Raw genomic sequence first — 26,718 nt, forward strand, 5'->3', positions numbered from 1 at the left:
TACACACTCAACGGTAGCTGTGAAGACTGCCCTGTCCTCAAGCTCACAACTGGAAGTGGACACAGTAGGTTTCTTCTTGATCAACCATGATATGTATGAGCTGCCAAGCATGAAACAAAAACCACTTGTGGACACTTGTGTGTTATAACAACCAGTCCAATTTGAGTCCAAAAAAGCATGTAAGTCCTGGCACGACAATGATCCCCCCTTGGGATAAAACAAGTCAAGATGTAAAGTACCACCCAAGTAGTGGAAAATACTATTGACAGCCTGCCAATATTTAGACCTTGGGCTATGCATAAATCTGCTGACCTGTGAAATTGCAAACTGAATATCCAGCTCGTGTTGCATACATAAATGAGGCATCCAACAACAGTTTGGTAAAGAGTGACATCTACAGGATCACCAACATCATGAAGAATCAATTTCAAACTTGTTTCCATGGGATTGGAAATAGGTTTGCAATCCTCAAGTCCAAACTTACATAGCAATGTCTCTGTAACGTTTTTGACACGAGGCAAAACCGCCATCACACTGCTTAAACTGTATACCCAAATAATGATGCAACAGTCCCAAATCTTGCATCTTGAAATTAGCATTCAAATCATCCTTAAATTCAAGAATATGTCTCTCATTTGGTCCAGTGATTAACAAATCATCTACATAAAGAACCACAATGAGAAGTACATTGCCTTGATGCTTTACATACAATGTGCTTTCTGTTGGACTGTTACAAAAGCCTAGCTTGACCAAATGAGTGTTAGCCTTCTCATACCAAGCACGAGGATTATACAACCTCTAACCTTTGATTTCAGCACTATACCCAACAAAAATACATTTGACAGTCTTATCATCCACATTTTTGTGTTGTGTTTGGGGCACCAAAATCATATGCCAAACAACCAAAAACAGGCATGTGCTCAATAGAAGGCTTTCTATCATGCCATACTTTATATGGAGTAATAGACTGCAAAGCTTTTGTAGGACACATGTTTAGTACATAAGTGGCACACATGATGGACTCAAGCCAAAACGAATGCAACAAAGCTTGAATTTGACCATACATTGTGCCATTTCCGTGAGTGACCTATTTTCCCTCTTAGCAACACCATTTTGTTGAGGCATACAAGGCACTGTACATTGGTGTTTTATCCCGTGACTAGCCAGAAATGCATTAAACTCATGAGACATATACTCCACCCCTTGATCAGAACGGAGGGCGTCCATAGTACATTTTGAGACATTTTCAATCATAGGCAGAAAACGTTTGAAGCACATTACATTAGGGACAAAACCGTCTCAGAAAGGGCTGTGTAAGGAATTGGTTAACTTACTAATTAGCGGAACCTTTGACGGTCAAAAAGGCTCCAAATTTGACCATTTTGGATATTAAAGAAGGGGAATGTCATTTAAAGTATATATTGGTGCATATCCCACTGAATACAATAGCGGATGTCCTATTCACTTTATTCCTTCTTTGTTTATCCGAGGTTGTTGATCCTCATTCAAGTCACTTCCCCCCTTTTTTCTTCCCCCCATCTCTCTCCCCCCTTTCCCTCTTCTCTCTCTCATAGTATTTCGTTAGGCTCTTATCACCCTCACAAGCTTAAGCTCCTCCTTCCATTGCACTTGTCAAAAGCTTCACCATTCTGTTTCTTATTCGATCAAACCTTTTGCATTGAGCTTTTTACAGGCACAAAATGAGTGAGACACATCTCCCATCTAATCACAAGTTCCACCTAAACATTAAGCTCAACCACGATTATGCGAGGACAAGCATATTGCTCTAGGATATCTGGGATACATAATAACTGTGCACAACATATTCATTATATGAAGAATACCTTGTCTTTGAAAGAAATAGAGATTAGTGAACATAAAAAAAAGTAGCTTCATTGACAGAAGAGAACAAACAATTTCAGACCCTTAAAGAGACTCATGTAGGTTTAAGAGCACGAGTCAAAAAAATGAGATATGTGGTTGACCTAACACAAAGATCCGAGTCAAAGAAAAAAAAGGTTGAAATTTGCTAGATAATTTTTTTCTAAACTCTTAGGGTTTGACATGTCGAATGCTCAGGAAGGGTATGAATGAGATACTGAATACGTTAGATGTTTTGAGAATTCTTAAGCTTCTTGAGAATCAAACTCAAACTCAAAAGATTTTTCAAGTCCTTTTGAAAGATATGGACTTGTTGGTCGAGCCTTCTCAACTGGAGGAAGTTTGTGACACCGTGGGGGAAAGTAGAAGGGGATATAGAGCCATTTTCAAAACTTGGCTCCAAGTTCTTAAATATTAGAAGGTTAGAGCTTTTGGGTTTCCTAGAGCGCATAATGTTGGCAAATGGAGAGTTCACTTAAATAATAAGATACCTAACGTTTTTGGAGAATATTATCACATTGAGGGAACAATGCCATACGAGAAACAGAAAAAGAAATCTTTTTTTGAGTACAATGTATTTAATAATATATGGATGGATGTCAAAAAAGTCCAATCTTCTACTATGGTCAAATATTACAAAATAAATGAATATGAGTGTGAAGGAAAGCTTAAATTTGTACTAAAACTTGATGAGGCACAAATCCAAAAAATCAAAAATATGGAAAGAGTCTCTATTTCTTTAATGGATAGAGCTTTGGACTACAGCATGGGTAGGGTGACATCTCCATATTACAAAAATGGAACTATGGTAGATTGGTTTGGCTCAAGTTCCTGTAGAGAGCCATGAGACACTAAAGTGTCTCTTTTCACAAACCCATATCCCCTCTGTGATAGAAAGCCAAAATACAGGTGAACAACTACAAATAGATGGCATGGGTGTTTACACAGTGGAATGGCACCTGAGTACCGATCTCAAAGCATTAAAGAGCACGTTTGGCATATGCGGTGGTCCGAACACAAAGTACCCTTGTCTGTATTGCATGTCAAGCATGGGAACAAGTGGATGGATTTTGAAACATGAGATTGGAAGACCACCATCTAGGAATCATGTGAATGTTTTTGACTATCCCTCCTCTGAGATGATTTGGGATCCCATTCTTGCAATAGACTTAGAAAATGTACATATATGTACGTTACATGCAGAGATCAGAATTTTGGATAAGTTGCTTCGACTGCATCTGGATTATGTGTACGCTATCAAACCCACAAAACTTGCAGATGAGTGTATCAAAAAATGTGAAGCTTTACTCTCTCAGATGGGTTTCCATGGTCGTCAAGTGCATCTCAGAAAAGATCCAAAGCTTTCTCATGGAACAGGTGATGTCTTGCAAGATGTTTCAATGGGAGGATCAAAAGCTATAAGATTTTTGAGCAACTATGACATCAAACAAGTAAATGCCATGTGGAACTGCTGGAAAGATCTCTGCATCATTACTACAAATGTCAAAAGCAGACCAGATATGACAAACAAGGGAATGGAAGTATGGAAGAAGCTGGATGATTTCATGAAGGTGCTAAGACAACAAGTAAACACAGAAACTTATGCAGATGACTTCAAAAGGACAATCAAGCTTTTAATAATTAGTATCACAGATGCATGGGCAGTGAAAGATATCACTTATTATTTAGTGAGTGCCCTAGTAAGGAGCAAGTAGTACAAGAGAGAGAAGAAGAGCCAGAGACACAAGAAGATCCAGAGAGGCAAGAAGAACCAGAGAAGAAGCCTAAGAAGAAACCTCAAGGTCCTCCAAAAGGGAAACATCACTGAAAAACCTCAAAGTTCTCCCAAAGGAAAACAACTTCCTAGGAAACAACCCAGATCCATTCCAAGGAAGAAGTTGAACTATCAAGTGAAATCCCTTAGAGAGATTAGAAATGCACAAAAAGCACCTGTTTTCTTATCCCAAGTTTTCCTTTCATGAGACTTGTAAAGGAGATCTCAGACAGGTTAATTACAAGGATGAGAACTAATGTTTTCAGGACAGTGAGATGGCAATCGCAAGCCTTTATGTGCATTCAAGAGGCTGCTGAGGACTTCTTAATTGATTTCATGAATGATGCTTACATTTGAGCAGCATTTGCTCACAGGTTCACTCTAATGAGCAAGGATTATGTGCTTGTTTCAAGGCTTAGGTACTAGTTTGATAAGTTGCTTGATCCAATCCCTAGTGATGACTTGAGGGCTTATCAAATTCTCAACATTCCTCTTGCTAGGGAGAAAAAGTCTACTGATGTTATTGAAGACTCCTGCCAAGAAAAAGAAACCTACAAAGGAAGAAGAGCCAGACAAGAGTCCTACAGAGGGTGAAGGGCAGGAGGAGGTCTTGAGCCCTACCAAGGATGAAGAGCAAGAGAAGAGCCCTACCAAGGAGGAGGAGGTCATGAGCCCTTCCAAGGATGAAGAGCAAGAGAAGAGCCCTACCAAGGAGGAGGTTCCCGAGAAGAGCGTCACAAAGAAGAAGAGCCCTACAAAGGATGAAGACCAAGTGAAGGGACATGCAAAGAAGGGACATACAAAGAGGGTGTCAAAGGGCTCTCCATTCCATTCACCACTTAGATTTAGATTTCAGAAGCCTCGCTCGGTCCAAAAAAATAAAGGCAGGCATTATGATTCAATCCCCTCTCCAATTTCCATTTATTTCTCCAACGAAAGCAGAAAAACCATGCTAAGACAAAATCACCACCAACACAAGTCCCAGTTGCTTTAGAGGAGCCAAAAACTAAGAAACAAAGAGCTTCTAAAGATCCCAAATCCACTACAAAGAAAAAAGTGCTTTTTTCTGCATGAGTCACTGCTGTACTCATTTTTTATCATTCTATCCATATGGAATTCCCTACTTGGGATGAACCTCTTGTCTACAGTTACTTATATAGACCACCCGGTTGTACATCTTGTTGATTCATACTTTCAACTTAATACAACAAAAAGAACTTGTCTAATTTCTCAAATTAAAGCTTGTTGATTTGTACTCTTAATTGAAGACATCCAAAAAATTGATAATACTTTTCAAGATAAATCTTACATCAATAGTGGGGTAAAATCAGTCAAGCTTTAGGCTTTATCCTAGGTCCTTCCTACCAGTGGCTCAAAAGTCACTCTTTTGGGGGGAAGGCATGTAAGGCAACCTGTTGTAGGCTCCAACCTTGTGCACACAACAATGCCATCTACTTTGAATCGAAACTCGGGCGAGGTTTTATATGAAAATTATAGAGATTCTCTCACATCTCGTAATCTCCAATTTGACATTACCTTTAAGCTTTCTAGACTCAGCAAATGGATGGACATTGACCTCTAACTCAAACTCTGGAAAATTCTCTTCAGAATCTAAAAGGACCCAACTACCCAGCTTGCTTCTCCATCTTCTATAGTCATAGCCCAAAACTAATGCCTTATGAGAAAGCTCGTATGAGATAGACATGGAATTTGGACTTACTCTGCACCTGATTGTGTCCCGAATGTGAAAGGTTTCTTTGGTATCCCAACACTCTCCAAGAACAGTGTTCAGATCTGTTGCAGCTAGTCTTTGATTAAGCCACATTGTCCTTGTTCTGTGCAAATCCATTGATTTGAAAGTAGCCACAACTATATGGATGGGTAAGAACCATTGAAATTTGATCCTCCTTGAGATCCCGCCTGCAGTCATTTCTTTCAGGATGTCCTCTTTGATTTTGGAGTTGAAACTTGTAATGGTACATGCATCTAGAACTTCCCATTCCAATGTGCTTAAGGTGGGAGGAGGCAACTCCTTTAGCTCTCCATATGCACCCTCTCTTGATGGAACCCTGTATTAACTAAAATACACAAACAAATCCACTGTTTTGTAAAATGAAGGTGGCTTTTTAGCATACATAGCATCTGCTATCCCCTTGTGAATAGCTTTGAGTGTGCCACTTAAGCTCTCCATGGGCTGCCATTCCAGAGTAGTTGAGGGAAAGATAACTGAAATGAAAACAAAAATGAGAGAAAAGGGTTGAAATAATTGTTACATTCCAACAAAAAAGCCTCTGGTTTTTCTTACAGTAAGAATGAAGATTGGTATGTTCATCCAGGTTAAGCACCATGTCTTTGGCCATGTACACATGTTGAACCTTTGCTAGCCAGCCATTGTCTGTTACTTTGAAAGCAAGAATCCTTCCTTTCCAATGGTGTTTCACTGCATCTCACTTGGACCTATTTACTCTATGGGCACCTTTGCATGAAGGGAGCATTGTTATCCAGTCGTTTACGTGGAAAGACATGGGTTTCCACACTCCATCCTCTCTAATGTTATGTACTTCACATGATGGTATGCTGTGAGAAGGGCGACGAGAAGAGGACGCCATGGAAGCTTGTTGCCACTGAGAAGACTCAAACCTCTCACTCCTCTCACTCCATGTCAAAAAGTAGACGTTTAAAAAAATAACATTCTCTCATTAATGTTGGTGTCATTTTCAATGTCTGAAAAGTAAGATTTCATATCTTTTAGGTCTGTTTTAAATAATATAAAATAGAAAACAAATGGGCTGCCAGCCGCCAAAACCCTCCATTAAACATCAAATATAGCAGTTCAGAGCAAATGAAAGAGACTTTTGGCCATTCTCCACCAAATTGGAACCTCAAAAGCCCAAGATGGAGGAGACAAGAATGCCATACTTTTGTATACGTGTCAAAAGCACAGTGGCCTATTTCTTAATCTTCACATTAACAAACAACCCATTTTTATACGTTTTTGGCCCTAATGAAACTTGGGACTTTGCATTAAGTGGAAATACCCATGCATGCTTGAAGTAATCATCAATAAAAGTCACAAAGTAATTGTCCAAGGACAAAGTTTGCATGGGCCCACAAACATCACTATGCACAAGCTGCAACCTGCACGTGGCCCTAACTGAACCATCCTTCAGAAACTTAGAATGCTGCATCTTACCCAAAATAGAACCTTCATTGACATGTTTGATAGGTGCTTCAAGAGGCAGCAAAGAAGCAATCATATCAGATTTCTACAAATGCAGTAAACTAGCAAAATTCAGCTGCCCAAAACGTGCATGCCAAAGTTTTGCATCTGAAATAGCCTTTGAATCCACAACCGCATTTCCAAAATTCTGGCCACACTTGTCATACAAAGTGATCTTATACATCCCATGGCATAAAATGCCAAATGTAACAATTTCACCACCAAAACTGAGATCATGTACTGTACATTTGTCATCCACAAATTTGACTAGAAGACCAAGTCTAGCACAAAAGATTCTTCTTGATCCCAGGTACATAAAGTGCATCAACAAGTGTGAAAGAACTGCCATTTGCAGAGCAGTAAGCACAATATTTTCAACTCCCTGAACCAAATAAGAGGATTGTGGTGTCACAAGTAGTTGAATTCCCATGAGGGACAGACTCAAGAGAGGCGAACAAATAACGATGTGATGTAATGTGTTTTGTAGCACCACTGTCAAAGTACCACACATGTGAATCTGCAACAACTGACATGCATGCATCATGGACAGTAGGATTATAGGTACACTCTGCACTAAAAGCCCATTATGCATCAACATTAGCATCACAGTCTCCTTGCATAGAAGACTTAACAATAGCTCCATTTGTAGTGGAACCACCATTAGTAGTGGAATCAACCTCTTTCTTCTTAGCCTCTTTGGCCTTCAACTTAGGACATTGCTTGATCAAATGATCATTAGCTTTGCAAAAGTGACAGCGCATTGAGCAATGCATCTTCTTTTTTCCCTTATCACCAGAATTTACAGACAAGTTGCTGCCAACAGAAGCATTAGGAACAAGTGCTTTTCCACTCGCAGAAGAACCATGAGAAGTGGTTGCATTACTGTTACCACCTTTTCTTTGAGCAGCAATAAAGGCTTGTTCAACTGCACGTTATCTAGTCCTATTTTTCTTAGAAAGTGACTCTTGCAAGAGCAATGTGCATAATGCATCAAACTTGACAACTTCAGGATTTCCTTGGGTCATAAGTCCCCTTGAAGTACTAGTAAATGTTTGGTAAGAATCTTACAAGGCATCAAGAACAGTCTGCACAAGGGAACTGTCTGAAATGACTTCACTTGCAAAAATAAGTTTCTCATTGATATCGTTGACACCAACAAGAAAAGTGTCCATATAATCTTCCTCATGCATAATCTTTGATTCTAGCTCTTTATGCAGCAATGCAATTTTAGCCTCATTGCGACTTGCATAAAGACTAGCCAGAATATGCCAAGCCTGTTTTGCAGATTTTGTTGAACAAATGTGGGGAGTAATAGTGCGCTTTGCAGACAACGGAATAAATGCATGAGCCTACACATCTTTTACATCCCAATGAGCTTGCTCATCTGTAGGAAAAACAACTCTAATAGCAGTAATCCTTGTAGCAAGACCTGCAACATCCTTAGAACCAAGACGTACATCAATGTCCTGCACAATATTCTAGGTGCCCTTCGACACAAGAACATGTTGCATCGTATAAGCCCGCATAGAGTAATTGTACCCATCCAATCTGTCCTTAGCAACAAACATCTTGAACACATTTGTGTTGTTGTCAGCCATGGTAAATGCTGCATCTAATGTAAAAACTGGCCGAAAAGAGGAGAAAAAAATCGAGGAATAACACGCGCTATATATAACAAACCGTAGAACACTGTAAAGGACCTGTTATGCAAAAAATGTCGTGACAAAAATTCTTCACAAAATGACAAAATAGCCCGTACAGTACTACCTATAGTGGAAACGGAGGCCAAAATGAGATCAAATCAAAAATTTGAGCAAAGAGTCGACCATCGAACGCTCACAAAGATTATTAAAATCGGAGAAAGTGAGCAGGAGTGTGCAGGAGATGCTGGCAAATAAGCCTGAGAGAACGCAACGTGCTCTGATACCAATTGTTGGAATTAGGGTTGCAGGAAAACACACACAGCTTGGACAAGACGAAGGAAGCTCAAGGCACACAACACAGAGTGTATTACTACTTAGTGTGAAATGGAAAGATAAGTGTATTACTACTTAGTGTATTACTACTTAGTGTGAAATGGAAAGATAAGTTAGCCCTAGAGTGATGGGCGTATATACAATGCACGGGGGGAAAAACGTCCTAGAGAGGGAAAAAATGCCCCGACGGTCCTAAGTGTGTTCACACACATCAACACCACATGTATGTGGTAGTAGATTTGTAGAAGTTATGGACTCCTCAATGAATCTGAACTGTGGGGAGAGATTCCATTTATAAGACGGAGTTGTTACATCAAAAAATGGAATCTTATAGAATATCAGGAATCTGATGGCATGCTATATATCAATGGATACATCTCGATGAGTACATTCTAAATCCAAAAGGTCCGACAAGTTTTTATTCCATTGGTTAAAATTTTACCGTGCGCCCATTTTGGACAAGAGGGAGAAAGTCAAAGTCTTTATAGGGCCCATTTGAGAGTCCAGAATTTTCCTAATGACACCAGATGTCGGGCATGCGCCTAAATTGGTATGGTTGGTGTTGATACCCTACCACCTATTGGTATTTGGGATCCTTTCAGAGCTCGGGTTCATGAAGGGAGGCAAAGTGACCTCAGTCTATGTATGGCTTAGGTAGGTTAAAGGTGTTTTGGCTCACTCCTGGCGAAGTAAAATTCTCTATGTCCATAGTAGAGTGGATTGGATGGATAGACCGGTCAATCCTTACAGAGGGTCCTATGCTCTGCTAGTCATTTTGATATATTTTGATGTTATTATGTATCATGATTTTGTTATTGCATTAATACATGGTTGCTTGATTCATTTAGATGGGGCATTTAAAGATTCTCTTTTTTCATTCTCATGTGTCTTCGTTCACTCTATTTCATCCTCCACTATTCTCTCTCTATATCTTCTTGTAATGCGGTGTACACTTATATTCACCCTTCACAATGTTGTTTTCTTTAGTACGCTTTCATTCATATCACCCATTCAGAGGTAGCACTAGTTGTTAGGTGGCTCTAGATGCAATTCGACTCATGGACTAAACTCCATGTTAGGTTGGGTGCTGAGAACTCATCCCCTATGCAAACACTTCTGCAACTTTGATGTATATTGAAAATTGTACTATAAAAGTGAAAATTGTGTATTTTGTGTATAGACCCTTGGGAAGGGGTATCTCTCTTTGGAATCCTAGGAATGGATTGGCTTAAGGGAAATGATGCATACATTGTAAAAATTTGTCATTGAATTTTGTAAATAACCAATACAAAATTTTTACATGGTGAGGGTTGTGGATTATGGATTTCCCAAACAAGTCAAGAAATAACTTCCAAGGTAACGGGCTAAAGGATTGTTGTTCATTGGGTCAACATTGAGGACCCCATACATTAAACATGACAATGTTTAGTGTATGGGATATTCTAACATGACAATGTTAGATTATCCCATAGCCATCACTACGGAAAGTATGTTCCAAGCTATCCATGTTTCCTTGTCAATCGCAGGGTTAATTCATTAACATTTATATACAACAATTGGTTAGTGATAATGATCTCCTTTCCTAAGTTAGATTTAATCCATCAAGCTACAGTGTAATGGTACCATTCCCAGAATGTATTTTGACACAATACAATCCATCGATAGTAACCTCTTCTTCTCAAGTCCATCATACGTAGTCGTGATAAGCCCTTGTACTTCCCTCTAGAGTACCGTTGGTGACAAGTAAAACCACGGGGAGCAACATTGCTTCTACCTCACAAGAAAGCGTTAACACGTCGACTCTAGAAGGATGGTTCATTAATGATCATTGGACATACGACCTCCACACTGAGGTGTTGACGGATCTACACTCTGGCCACGCCTACCATGTAGGATGGATAGAGATTGTACAATCCACCTCTAGTGCCACGAGCATCGAAGATCAACAGAAAATGATCTGTAATGTTATCCATGGCATTATTCAATCAGAAAGGCAAAACCGAGGGGTAAATATACTCTCAACTGGCCCCATGAGATTTCTGGATACGAGCAAGGCTCAACAGCCTACTCTATCACAAATGGAGACTCCTCTAATGAGCCCCATGGACCCATCTTACGTCATTTCACCTGGGGTCTCTATGCAATCTGAGCCTCCGAGCGAAAACTTTAGCTTCCCTAACTTGGCTCAACCCTCTATCAAGGAAAACACAGTGCTCACTCCAGGGATACGCCTGACAGAGAATGTACCGATGACATCTACGGTTCAGGAAGTAAAACTTTCTATGATGATACAGGTCCAGAGACTCCCAAGGTTTTTCGTGATGGCTATGAAGCTAGAGGGGGTGATGATGCTAAATCATCCTTGATACTGCAAAAAGTGCATAGGGTTTTTTATTTCCTTGGACAATGTGCCAAAACTGTCTGGATTTTGGATGTTATTTTTATGATTCTTATGTCACTGATGTCTTGGCTACCAGTAAAAGGGACTCAAAATTCTTTAATGCTTTCTGGTAACGAAGATACTCTTCCATCATGATGCGAGAGAGTATATCCGCCCATATCCCTCAAGGTAAAATGTTAGTCATCTACACAAACACCCCATCGCTCAAGCTAATTATGAATGGTAAACCAAAATTTTAAACTCAAATATTAGGACCTTAATACGATATGAATTATATCAAAATCAAATTTCTATAACCATGAGAGTCAAAAGGTTGCATGCTACTTTGAAGGAGGTACATAAATGCGAAAAGGTCCTATGAACCAATTCTTGGTTCCTACAATTGGGGTTCTATCCTTGTAATTACTTACATCTCGGGTTTCAAAATTTAAGACCTCTACTTGTACATTTAAATTTACATCCTCTTTTTCATACCACTCTTCCCGTCGAGACATATTTATTGGTGGTAATTTTCGAAAGCAATTTACATAGGTCTGTCTTTCATTGATATCATCCCGGTAAAAATACCTACTCGTATTCACCGCCATTGGATATGTTGTCAAGAAGTGCGTAGTGTGGCTAGGAAAGCGTTGGGCCTCTGATTGTGAGGATTCGTGTCAAAATCAAGCAAGGCGTAGATGATTTGAAGCTAAAAACACACTCAAAAAGAAAAAAAACTCCAGCCATGAAAGCTTCACTTTGAAAAAGAACCAATATTAACTCAAAACTCTCGTGTTTCCTACTTGGTAAGCATTTTGGACACATCTTTTACGCTCGTGCATGAAACCTGCTATTTTTGGCCGAGATTGCCCGCATTGAACTTTCTAGGCAAAACGAGCATGCCACTTCAGAGCACGTGACATTTTTACATTCCTAAAGAAAATTACGCATGATTTAATGTGGTAAAACATGCAACTGTGTCACGTCCCTAGCCTCGTTTGCTCGACAAGGTATGTACAGGCCTACAACCATGGCATCCGTTTTCGCATATATCACACTATGTACATTGTAGCATTTGGTCTCACACATCAAAAACATTAAGAGTGAGATGTGTGATATATGCGAAAACATTAATCTTTGGTCTCACACATCAAAAACATCAAAAACATTTATTTTTACATTATGCATGTGCCACGGCACAACATCCACCCCCTCTAACCCTACACATCCTCCGACATGTGCCACACATATCTTTTTGCAACAGGTTTAGTCTTCGTTTAATTCCACATACATGTCGATTTCATCATCGATTGCAAAAAATCTAACACATCATCCTCTTGTTATTCATCTACATCCATAACATTTTCATCAGAGCCTTCATTCTGACTTTCCTGTGAATCAAAGGGATCCGTATCATCTCTTCTTTTGAATAACTTGATTCTTTTCCCTACGATGGGAATCTTCATTTCTGTCCCGTCTAACTCATGCAAGGTATAAGTTGCATTCCCATGTACATGCTGAACAACATAAGGACCAAATCATCTCTTTGAAATATTTTTTATTGTTGAATGCTGGTTTTCAAGACTATTGTCATACACCAACACCCAATCACCTTCCTCAATAGCTTTAGGTCTAAGCCTATGCCTCTTATCAAATCTGTCCTTATTCTTTAACCTTGCATCTTTCAATCGTGCTACTGCAATCTCAATATCTTGGGGCCTTCTTTCTAACTATTGTATGCGCAAAGCAAGAAGGTCTTTCCTACTCATTCCATCTCTCCAAGGCAATCCATTCCATGTGGGAATTACATCCTCGATTGGCATTATAGGTTTCTGACCATACATCAACGCAAAAGGCATATAACCAGTAACTCAGCTATGAGTTGTACGATCAACCCATAAAGCATATGTCAATAGCCTAGGCCACTCTCCCATTTTACCTTTGTAGGCATTCTCCAAAGATTTAATTATAGGAGGATGCCCACGCTTTGATTTACCATTTCCCTCAGGGTTATATGCAGTAGTGGGAGCAGTTTGATTGCCCAACCTAGAGAAAAGTTTTCATAATAATCAATATCTAATTCTCCTAAATGATTTTCTCATGTTAAGCTGATCATTTAATATGGGGAAGTGCCAGGGGAGAAAAATCTAGAATATTGGTTAAGTTAGCAGACCGGCCACAGTAGGGATCCAAAGGAGGGAAAATAGGGATCCAAAGGGGGCCCCATCTGCAAAAGAGCTATGTGCAACAATGGGCTTAAAAGACCCTAAGGTTCAGCCCATTAAGACTTCCAAAATGCTAAGGTTCCAAAATTCAAAGGTTGTGTTCAAAGGTCAAACATTAGGGAAATTGGATGCTTTGTGTGTGTCCCAAAAGTCATCAACCATCCCTACATAGGAGGGGGCGAGCCCTAGAAGTAGGAGATGAGAGAGAAACTCACACACACACACACACACACACAAGCTCCCTTTACACAAAGGGAATGAGGGACACATGTCAGCTCCCTAGCCCAAAGGCCCACAAGGTGTACTCAAATCCTATTGGATGGCCTTGGAGGTGGACCACTGAGAATTAGGCTAGAGTAAATTTAGTTTAATTTATTTAAAAAACACTTAATAAAAGAACCAATGGGAATTAAGCTCTCTAGAAGACTATTGGACAGTCTCCCAAGGGGTCCAATGAGCATTCAACAGCCCAATGGCTTGCCTGATTCCTATTGGCCAGGAGGCAAAGTGGTCCAATGAGAGTTTAGCTGAATTTATTAATTACCTAAAGCTCTCACAAAATGGGAAAGAGGGACACATGTCAGAAGGCTATCACTTATGCTACTTAATTGCCATTGGCTAGGCCTGGGAGGTCCAATGAGGGCTGAGCATGAGCAAATAGCAAGAGGGGTCGACCAAGAGAGAGAGGGGGCTGATTTTTCAAAGGCATTATCACATACACACTCACACTAACTCATGTGTGGAGTAAGAAGACTCTCTCTCCTTCTCAAGCTTTAATGGAAAGCTAATCACCTACTCCAAGCTTGTGAGAAGGGAGGCCTACACCAACAACTCTTGGCTTTGTGATGCAAATCCAACCAAGAGCCAAGCTTCAATGCATGCTCATCTCCTCTACCATGCTAATTAATAAGCTAAGCTATGCTAATATGAGTGATTATGTGAGTAGATGTACATCTTTATCGTAAGAATACTCCTTCTTCCTCTCAATCTATTCTCATACCCCGCTAGCTCTCACAATCTTCAAAGGTGTGTGAGGTCTTGGGTCTAAGACCGTGAGGGAATTGATGTTGTGTTTGATAAGTGTTTTGCTTGGTGCATGAAGTTTCCATCTTCATTGCACTAGCTAGTATTGAAGGAACACAAAGAATTGTATTGTAAAATGTCTTTCTTGATGGGAGAAACCATAATACAAAGCCTTTTGGAGGGGGGACTGGCTCCATGTAAATCCGGTCCTCAACTGTTGTTAATAGCTTAATTTATCTCTCTTTTGAAGTATTGTTATGCTATCTAACTAGGTGTTATGCTTTCTTGTTGCTCTCTCCACCCAAGCACTCTTGTTATTCTCATTAGGAATCTATTCTAATGAAATGCTCACTATAATCATGCTAATTTTGGCTACACGCAAGTTACTAGGCCATTAAATGTTACAAAAACTCCCTGGCTTTGTCGGCATCCAACTCACCCATGTCTGCTGTTATTTTCCCAATGTTTCCATAACGGCTAATTACATCATCCAAGAGGATCTTACATACCCCTTCTATGCTTTTTGTTCTTAGAGAACGACCTTCAACTTGGTTGGTTAAATCTTCCATGCAAGCACTATGTATCTCATTTTCCATAAGCCCAATGGCATTGTAACCAGACCTACTACCCACTTATAATGCATGGCCAATGGGTAAGTAGGTCTCAACCCATCACAATGACATACATTTGAATACATTTGACAGGTCCACAATACTCCACAAAGTGAGATACATCTTTATACATACCTTTCCACCAATACCTCTCTTTCATTTTAGTAAAGGTGGCACATACACCTCTATGTCTAGCATAAAGACTCTCATGAAACTTTTTCATAAGCTCATTTTGAGTGTCCTTATCATTCACGACTCTCAACGGCATTCCATTTCTTTGTTTTGGGTACTTTCATAAGTACCCATCTTTCAAAAAGTATTTATAGGCCTTTCTCCGTATTCTTTTGAACTCTTGGTCAGTCCACCCTTCTTGCCTTGTCAAAGTGCTCAAATAGCATCCAATGAGCAGCCATAGTCACCTTGATATAGGTCCTTTGTAAATGACTCAAGTGCATTTGACATGCAAAAATGATCACCCTTGGCATGAGAGATACTATAGAGTTGTGTGCCTACATCATCGCCTTCGACAACCATGTCTTCTTCTTTTTCATACCTTGCTCTTGAAAGCATATCCGCAATTGGATTATCTTTCGCTCCAATATGCATAAATTCTGGATTCAAGGACTTTATGTAGGCAATATATCTCAACATAGCAATGTTGGGAGTTGAGCAACTTGTGATCATTCCAAGAAGGGGTAGACAATGAGTCTCTCCACAATTCCATTTTATCCTATCAAATACTCTTTGTCACATTTCAATGCTATGCCTACTCCCCATAACTCTCTTTTTACATGTGGATAGTTGCGTTGATGAGCAGTTAGGATTTTTGCTCCAAATCTCACCACATATCGTTTGCAATCATCATCACCTTGCCAATCACCCATCCAATTCCTATGGGGCTAGTATCCACTGACACAACTACATATCTTCCACATTCATAGTTTTCTTTCCTCAAAATTGGATACATAAGCAACAACTTCTTTAACTTTCTCATGGCATGGGTATGCATTTCTTCCCACTGAAACTTTTGGTTCTTTCTTAAAAGTTGATACAAAGGTTCTGTCACATGCGCAAAATGTGGAATCCAGATAACATAGAACACACATGCACCCAAGAACCTTCAAACCTCAATTACATTCATACATGTCTCTTTCATTCTTCGAATCACATCAATCTTTGTTAGACAAGGCCTTCTACTATATGTCCTGCACATATGTCCAACAATAAGAACTTTGCTCACTGATTTTTGCTCAGACAAGGTAAGGTTTACTTCTTCCAACCTTGACAAGATCTCATCACAATCATTGTTATGATTTTCCACATACTTGCAGCACCCCCTAGAGTCTAGAGCCACATCTGTATCGCTTACATCACATCCTTTGATTGGCACATCATCAAGAACAGGCATTGTAGTGTGAGATATGAAGTCACGTAGGACTTTGTTCATACCATTCATCATATGCGCAAGTGAACTAGTTTATCCTTGAGGTAAGGTGCACATCCTTACCAAACCCAAGGGTGTCCTCATGGTAGTCAGGTCCCTGCTTTCCATTGCTAGTTGAAACTGATCATACCCTGAGTACAAATCTCCCATATAATATATTTCCCTTCCTGCAAATTCATCTACAATTGGCCTTGTTCCCAAATTTCTAATTGTAACCTTCTTGACGGGTTGCATATCATGTATAAAGCGTAAAGAACCATTTTGCTTTGGAAGTGTGAACCACTTGTTTGAATATGGAGCACAAGGAAGCTCCAAAATACCCATCTTGATCTTTTCATTAAGAAACTCAATGAATTTTGGCAAATGAGCCTTAGGAACCAGAATACATTAGGAAATTTTGGAGGTCATTTGGAGGGCCTTCTAAGAAAATGTATTTTTTGCACTCTCTCTCTAGAAAAAATGGCAAATAAAAGAGCTGGGTCTTTCATAGTAAAAGTTCAAAAAGTGTACTTTAAGTAGATTCCTTACTCTTCTGAACATTCGTTCGTAGTGATTGAGGGATAATCCTCTTTTTAGTTGCATTGAATGAACCTCGTCAATATGGAGGGAATGAGGCTAACATGGAGGGACGAAGGCGCAACCGCTATTCACTTTCCATTAAACCTGCACATTTGGCTAATGGCGCACTCCTCAAATGGCACAAATATTACCCAGAAACGAACCAAATATCACCTTCACATTGATTTGGACAATGAGTACCAACAATTGATTAAGCGCAGTAAAACAAACACACATATACCTCCCGCTTCCATAGACACGCTCAGAGGTCAGGGAGCTAAACACATAGATATCTGGACAAGAGGCTCTCTCTACCCTAAGAATCCAATGGCTAATGCGTCTCCACCGTTTGTCAATCCTACAAGCTTATTGACCTTTGCTGGTGATGGAGAAAAGGGACTTCTGGGTTATTGTAAATCTCTTACAAGAGAAGCTGAAACTTACAAGAGCATTCTCCAAGCTCAACAATGTGAGATTGTTCGCCTTTCACATTTACATTCTACAGATCAGGTTACCATTTTGCAACATAAAACAGAGGTACAAGAACTGAAAGGAAAGGTGCGAAGTTGTCAAATGAAGGACACCATCTTGGGTGGTCGTATCCGAAAGAAGAAATTGCGCAATCTTGAAACATTGCAGGTTGCATCAGGAGGTCTCAAGAAAAGAATCCGAGCATTAAGGTGATGCTTCTTGGTTGGCTACATTGTCTTAGTTAAGTAATCTTTTTGTTTCTTCTTGTTATGCATTGTTTTCATGTGCCTAAATAGTGTTAGTGAAGCAAATTTTCTGTTATTGACTTATGCATTGTCTTCATGTAGAGATTCAATCTATCCTGACAAGGAAAACATTGACCCCAAAGCCAATATAGGAAAGAGATTGAAGCCACTTAAAAGTAGAAGCCTGGCAGCAGATATAGTACATGACAAGAAGTTTAAGGTCCTACAACGAAATGTAGTGGACCGCTTTATTTCAGAGAACTCAGTGCCTGCAAAAGAGATACAAGGCACACTTGATTCACTTGGTGTAAGCAAAAGAGGATATTCGGCTATCCAAAAGTTTGTCTCATCCATCTTTGTTAGGAAGGGTATAAAATCCAAACTTCTACCATCAGCCTCAAGTGTTTGGAAAGAGAGGTTTCAGCTTAACGAGGCACAGGGAGACTATCTTGGACAACCCTTTCATATTAAAGAAACTTACAGTGGCCATGGAGCAAACATGGCATATGATGAGTTCAACAATATTTTTATGGACCTGCGGATATTACAGAAGAGAATGGTGGAGTTTTACAACATCACATTTGAAGAGTCATGAGGGGTATTACATTTTGTGTCAAAACTGGATGAGTGTGAGCTTGTTAAAGAGAAAAAGCTAGAGCGTGTTACTATTACTTTAATGAATAGAGCCCTCTCAAAGTGTCCCAGTGATGATCCTTTATATTTTAGTGTTCAATCAGAATCTAACATATGGTGGCTTGGTGCGTTTGAGGTAAGCGAGATTCTCAAGTAAGCTCAAATGTTCAGATCTACTTAAGTCTCATTTATTTTGTGTTGCAGGTAAAGAAAGAAGATCATGAGATTCTATATTGGGTGTTCCATCGAACTAATATTCCGGAGGTGATTGATTGACAGACTAACCAGGGAGAGGTACTACGTCTAGATGGAAGGGGAGACTTTCAAGTTCAGTGGCATCTTGCAGGTGACCTCAAAACATTAAAGTGCATGTATAATTGTGGAATGGGTGCAATGGCAAAGTCGCCGTGTTTATTTTGCATGGAGCCTGCAAAGGTCATGGACCCAAAGTGGTGGAGAAAAGCTCCAACACGTCACATTGAGGATCCTGCTTTTCGATCGGTTTTGAAAATACCACTTGTGAATGTCCACATTTGTACAATGCATGCCCTTTGTAGAATTGTGGAGAAATTGGTCTACTTATACATCGGGTTTGCTTGGAAGATTAAGAACTCCGTAGAACGACAAGTAGCCCTGCAGTGCTTAGAAATGGTACTGTCGGATATGGGGCTTCATGGTGGCAATGTGAAAATCCAGCAGGATGAAAAGAGATCAACTGCTGAGAAGGATGTCCCATGCAAACCATCCATCGGTGGGGTGAAGGCACAGAGGTTTTTATCTAAGCCCCAAGGTACAAGAGATCCGAAGCTAACAAAACATGGAAAAATATATAACACATCTTATGTTAGCAAGGTAGAGTATCAGAGCCGGAAAAAGCTACATATTGCAGTCAAAGACCATGAACCAACTACTCGTAACGTGAAGGCTGAGGTTTGGCGATCAATAGACATCCTATTTTTGATGTGCGACAAAGATGACTGGTCACAAGGTGATATGAACAAGTTTAAGGAAAATCTCAACCTTCTGAAAAAATCATTCAAGACAGCATGGACGGACACCCAGATTACTCACTACATGGTATTATCATGTATTTCTTTCTCTCTTATGTGCAAATATGTGACTGTAAAACATTCTAACTAATTTGTTTTCATATCCAACACATCATCTTCAATCATTTACCATATTTTATACAAAAGTATGGGAACCCGGCAATATGGAATACCCAAGGGATGGAAAAGTTTCATTACATGGCGAGAAATACTTATTTCAGGCACACACGACATGGTGGCTCTCGAATCAAGGCTAATAGTTTGAGAGAACTATTTGAATGGTTCTATCATAGAATCATTCATCGAATGCAGGCAAAATAAGTCTTGGCAAATTCAGCAATAGCACAAGCCATCAGACATTTACAACAACAAAAAGTTAAAAGATCAATGGCATACAACAACTCCGGAGCTCGTGAAAGTCAACGAAGGTGGAGAGAGACAATGGTGTATGTGAATCACAAGTGGAGAAAGATATTCTGAGTGGATGACATTGTACAAAATTTATGTAATACATGATCTTATACAATTGCTACTTGAAGTGTATCAAGATTTTGAAGGTTCAATTTTGTTTTTTGGCACGTCACCCTTGTAACGAATCATGAGATGTTTGCCATACTCTAAAAGTTAATCTGGGTTTTGTCTACCAAGAGCTAGTGCCATTGCTGTGTAGGTGTAGTAATACACTGCCCGACCACCTATATAGCCCGGGCAGTAACCAAAAAAATCTCTAGCAAACACTTTTTCCACAAGAATGACTTTATCTGCACTTTTGGGCAGCACCGGTCCACCCAAGAAGCGTGATAGTGTCTTGAATGTGTAAGTTGCTATTGAACCCTCTTGTGACATGGAATTGTGAAAAACTACTATCGGCGACTTGCAAAGCTTTGAAAGGTACTGCGCTAGGGCCGCATCCCTTCCTCGATACTCTCGAGTCTGACGTCGAAGGAAGTCATCCTTGTCAGCAATCCAAGATTGCACATACCATGTCAGAAGTGACACAAAGAGAGAGAGAGAGAGAGAGAGAGAGAGAGAGAGAGAGAGAGAGAGAGAGAGAGAGAGAGAGAGAGAGAGAGAGAGAGAGAGTGTTACCATGAAGCTCTCATCCTGCAGAAAGAGGTTTTCTTGCCACAGGTCTACAGATGTAGTTGACCCCTGACCTGAATGGTTAAACCAATCCTCCACTTCTTTGTTACTTGTTGATGGTCTTAGGCTTTGTCTTATTGCTTGGAAGGTGGCTTCATCAGGTAGTGTCTCCTTGTATTTTTCAGCTTTCTCAAAGCATCTTTGAAGGCATTCCATAGGATTGCTGGATGTTTCCATTGCCTCATCATCACTACTATCCTCTGAAACAAATCCATTCCTCTCCTCTTGGACTCTGGAAATAATAGCCAGGGAGAAATCCTCCCTTAAATAAAAGACACTTTGCACATCATGTAAGAAGATATAGGTCCTGTCTCCAATCCTGAAGTCAGGCACAGCAGGCAACATCATCTGAGCATGCTTCTCAGTGAAGTTACTGACATCCAATGGAAGTTTGATTTCTGTGGTTTTCACAGAGAGCATCTTACTTCTTTGTACTTCAATTGCCTCAACCTCAAGGTCGACTGTGTCTTCAACCTCCTCGACTTCTTGTATATGAGTTGTCTCCTCGCATTCTTCATCTGGTGTTGCATCCTGCTCCTCTAACACCTCATCAGGATTCTGCATGAGGAATCCAAACAGGCTGTTCAGGTAAATCATAAAGCCAAAGGCTTCATGAATGAGTTTGCATTCTTTTTGATGCAAAGGGCAGGCTGAATGTCGGCAAGAAGGTGGTAATTCCCTATACTTCTTCAGTCCCTGTCCCTTTCCACCACAGTCATTTAAATGCACAAGAGTCATAGTAGGCAGAACAACCCTCCCTACCTGCACCATCACTTCAAACTTATCTCTGTAGGACTGCAAGAAATTACTGTGCTGAGCTAACAGGTCTTCAATGTCAAACTTTGGATTAAACATAGAATGAACTAGATCAAACTTGTCCCCAGCACCACAAGATGCTGCAAAATCAAACAGCCTCTCATCAGTTGCAGCTGGGTCTTCCAGAGAAGACACATCCTCTTTGGCTTTACATTTAGTTGCACAGGGACTACTTTCTAGCACATCTGCATCATCTGAGAAGTCTATATTCCTCTTTCTTGTATTTTTCTTCAGAAGTACTGTACAGGGCACCACAGCCTTGTAGGGTGAGGGATCCTCTTGCCCTGGTGACCTCTCTGATTGATCTTCACCAATTGACTTTTCTTCAGATATGTCCTGACAAAAGTCAACAGTTCTTTTGGCAAAAACATTAAGCAACTGAGCCTGCAAAGATTGAAATCCTGGCACAAGCTCTGGGTCTGGTTTCAGCCTCTTCTGCCTACTGGACCTTAATCCTATTCATCAGGAAACATGACAAGTCTCACTCTCTCTATCTCTCTCTCTCTCTCTCTCTCCATATATATATATATATATATATATATATATATATATATATATATATATATATATATATATATATATATATATATATATATATATATATATATATATATATCTGTCTCTCACCAAAGCACAAACAAAAACACACATAGTCTCTCTCTCTCTCTCTCTCTCTTTCCAAAGAACACTAAAAAAATACACATAGACTCTCTCTCTCTCTCTCTCTCTCTCTCTCTCTCTCTCTCTCTCTCTCTTTGTATGTGTCTATTTGTACTAAAGGCGCGCAAGGACCAAAACGTTCTTTTTGCAACTCTCTACCCGCGCCTTAAGTGCAATTGAGGGAAAGGCGCGTAAGGATGTAAACGTGCCTTTTGAGAGAGTCATAACTATACTATAGGCGCGCGGAGAGAGCTGCAGCCAGTGTTTGGTTGGCTCTGCGCGCCGTTAGTAACGGGGAGAGAGAGGGGAGGGAGAGAGAGAATGTGTATATCTCTGTGTGTGTGTGTCTGTGTGTATGTGTGTGTGTGTCTCTGTCTATGGAAGTATGTGTTGAGGTGTGTGTGTGTGTGTGTGTGTGTGTTGAACAACAGTCTGGGTTTTTCTTTGTTTACACACACACACACACACACAATTTGTACCAACTGTTGGAAATACAGAGAGAAAGAGTGAGAGATCACCTTTTGTTGGTGGGGTTTGTAGGAACTCCAAGGGAGGTGTCTCCTCCATTGCTTTTTGTGTGTCAAACTGACTCTGTCTCTCTCCCTCCCTCTCTCTCTCTTTGAGAGTAAGGAGTCCCTCTCTCTATCTCTCTCTCAATCTGTGTCTCTCCCTCTCTCTATCTCTCTCACAATCTGTTCTCTTTTTCTGTCTCTCTGTCTCTCTATCATTCTCTCTCTCTCTTTCTATGGCTCTCTCTCTCTCTCTCTCTCTCTCTCTCTCTCTCTCGCTCTCTCTCTCTCTCTATTGTTCTCTCTCTTTCTCTCTCTCAAAATCACACTTATAATGGATACACACGGCGGCGCCCCACGTGTCACTATAAATTAGAGTATAATTGCATGTTGTCACACGTGCGGTCATTATTGAGACCGTATAATTTTGTACGTCATATATAGAGGTCAAGAGAGAGAAAAACCACACCTCGTGAAAGAGAGTGAGTGAGAGAGAGAGAGAGAGAGAGAGAGAGAGAGAGAGAGAGAGAGAGAGAGAGAGAGAGAGAGAGAGAGAGAGAGAGAGAGAGAGAGAGAGAGAGATAGATAGATAGATAGATAGTTCTATTATTGTCCTGGGAGGTCAAATATGACCTATGGGACCAAATGAACATGTCACGTGGTGTGAGTGGAGTTCATAAGTGACTCTCGATGCTCAAAAATGGCTGAAATGAGCGTCGCAATAGAGAGTCCACATCGTGGTTGGGAGAAGAAGGTATGTAGGGAGAGCTCATGGCTGAATATATGGGGAAAAGAGGACCTAATGTGGTCAAAAGCTGAGCACTCAAGTAGTGTGTGGTACTCACTCTCTCGCACTTGACGAGGGCATAAGGTGCGACGCATTGCACAATCCTTCCATTTATGATTGGATGGAACCTCAAGGCCAAGGTACTTGAAGTGATCTACCACTTCAAGTTTCTCATTGTTGTATACAATGCATGGATTTTCGTCATTGAGGGTCTTTACAAGCATAACCTTGGTTTTGGATCCATTCACGATCAGCCCGCTATGTAGGCAAAAGCGTTCCAAGACACTCATAAGCTTTTGTGCATCTTCTAAGGTATGTGCCAAGAGCACTACATCATCGGCATAAAGCAAAAGCATGATCACCGCATTTCCAATCTTAACCTCTTCTATGCCTTCTTGCTGCATAAAATCAAGAACCATGTATTCCAATTCATCAATGAGTAGCCCAAAGAGGGTTGGGGAAAGTGGGCATCCTTGTTTGACACCAATAGTGCTTGCAAAAAATTCTGAAATTCCATCTCCCATACGTAATCGACATATCACTTTTTGGTAGATGCGAAAGACTGCATGCATAAATTCTCTCGGCACTTGAAGGCTTTGCATACGTCTCCAAAGATTTCCTTGCGGTACCATGTCAAAAGCTTTCTTGAAATCCACAAAGCAACAATACAACTTTTTTCCTTTCAATCGAGACACTTCCATAAGAACTCGAAGAGTGACAAGGTGATCAATAGTGCTATGATGCTTTCGAAAACCTGCTTGGCCAAGCGCACGTTTGCCATTCTTTTCAGCCCATTCACTTATCTTCATCTCCATGATACATCCAAATAACTTTGCCATCAAAGAACCAACCATTATAGTGCGATAGTTGTTCACATTGTTTACATCTCCTCCTTTGTGCAAAGGTTTGATCCAATTTGCACTCCAATCATGAGGCATGCCATACTGAAGTGCAAGGTTAAACATATCGCATATCCAATATCGTGTTTTCTTGCTTGTCCATTTAATCATTTCAGCCTTGACACCTTGAAAGTCACCTGCCTTGCGAGTAGCAAGTTTCTCAAGCGCGCGGCATACATCTTCAATGGTAAAGAAGGGAGACATAAATGGAAGGGAGCTACAACCCTCCATCTTATCAACATTGGGTTGCTCATAGAGGTTCTTACAATGCATATACATATCCTCAAGAGTCAAGTCACCAAAGCTCTCAACGCGCTTGCCTTTTAGATTTTGCCAAAACTTGCCACATGCATGTGCTTTCTCTTGTGCTAAAAGAAGTTGTTTTTCGACTTCCCACCTTCTCCTCTTCTTTTGAACAAGTGCTTTGTATGTGTGTGAACATTCCAAGTAAACTTCCTTGTCTTTGATTGCATCCAATCTTAGCAAGTGTTTTCGGGCTTGACTACATTCCATGTCAAACCATTTCTTCTTGGTGCTACCCTTCTTAGACCTTTTGCAAGACATGTGTTTCACCGAAAAGCATTCCTTCGCACAAGAGAAAATTACTTCTTTGAAAACTTTCCACTTGCATTCTAATGTTGGGCTCCCTTGATGCTCTATCATGCTTAACATTTGGTCCACCATATCAGCATATATAAGTGCTCGTTTGAAGTCTAGACGTAGGTACAAATGATTCACATCATGATTGGAGGCTACATGCTCGGGCCGTTTACCACACTTGAGGTCAATACATAACATCCTATGATCCGATTCCGGATTCCATTCACCAAGTGTAAAGCTTTGTATGCATTCTAGAGTGGCTTCTGAGAACAACATATAGTCAATCACGCTAGCACCATTGTGCTTTCTACATGTAAAGTCATTGGTGCCTTGCCATAGAGATACACCATTTGCAATGAGCATTCCGGTACTATTGCACATATGTAGAAGTGACTTTCCATAGTGATCCACTTCTTTTGCATCATTAGAACTTCGATTATACATGTATGAGTCATCCACTCTTCTTGATACATGCGGCATGTCGACTTGTTGTGTGTCGTGTTGTAACATATTTGTGCGAGCATTCATGTCTCCAAAAACAATGACTTCACCTTGATCCTTGTAATGAGCAATGTCTTCCTCTAGTTCAACAAAGGGCTGATCTCTATCCATATTCAAGCGAGCATAAAAGTTGGAGTCATAGTGAGGAATGTAGCAGCCGGCCACAAACATGACTTGACCATTTGGTGGGCTGATTTTCAGCCATAAGTAGCGTTTATACTTATCTTCTTTGACAATGGAAACATCTTTCAAACCCTTTTTGGTCATACATGCTACGCCTCCTCGGCCTCTTCGTTGCTTTGCATTTTTGGCCCACATCAAAGAATGTACATCGTATTTGTCAAATCCAAGAATTCGTTGCGCATCATGCTCCCATGTTTCGACAAGAAGTATCACATCGGAGTCATTGGTAAGCTCATCAATGCCAATTCCCGCATTCCATGGATACCCGTTACAATTCCAAAAGCTTATTCGCAAGCGTGAGTTGGTCTCATAGATCATGTGTCCCTATTTGTTGGGTGGACTTGCATGCTCCTCAAGTGACTTTTCTTCTTGAGATGATACCTTAACCTTCTTGCTTCTTTCCTCGTATGCTTTGCGACGTACATTTTGTTGCATAAGAGTGCGATCCTCATATACATTACAACCCGTTCCTTTGAGGTAGATCCAACCATTGTCAAGGATGATCTTTCTCTTTACCTCATCAGCCATGGTACATACAATAGGTAAAGAGAGAGAGAGTGCAAGAGCCGTCGTCTGCGTCTCCGACAGCAAGCCGACCCATCGACATAACGAAGGTCTGCCTCTCCCTCTGCCTTTGCCTCTATCTCTCTATCTCTGTTTCTATCGCAGTACCAAGCTCAGTCTTAACAAACAACACACACAAACAGTCACAAGCACAACACACACACACACACACACACACACACACACACACACACACACACACACACACACACACACACACACACACACACACACTCACAAACACACAGACACACATATAAAACATACACACACACACACACACACACACAAATATAACATACACACACACACACACACACATAGAGAGAGACACACACACACAAATATAACTAACACACACACACACACACACAAATACAGGCACACACACACACACATAGCCTCTCTCTCTCTCTCTCTCTCTCTCTCTCTCTCTCTCTCTATACTAAAGGCGCGCGTAGAGAGGCATAACCGGTGTGCATGTCTCTATGCGCGCCGTTAGTACTGTGCATTGACCAGTGTATGTCTGAGTGTTATAGAGAGAGAGAGAGAGAGAGAGAGAGAGA

General features: G+C 40.5%; 1 pseudogene; it reads left to right on the plus strand.

Moving 5' to 3' along the window:
* Positions 1-2,678: 2,678 nt before the first annotated feature.
* Positions 2,679-3,596, plus strand: LOC147453040 (uncharacterized; annotated as a pseudogene).
* The last annotated feature ends 23,122 nt before the right edge of the window (positions 3,597-26,718 follow it).

Source organism: Adiantum capillus-veneris, chromosome 8 (assembly GCF_014529385.1).
Source record: "Adiantum capillus-veneris isolate H3 chromosome 8, ASM1452938v2, whole genome shotgun sequence".
Taxonomy (NCBI): Eukaryota; Viridiplantae; Streptophyta; class Polypodiopsida; order Polypodiales; family Pteridaceae; genus Adiantum; species Adiantum capillus-veneris.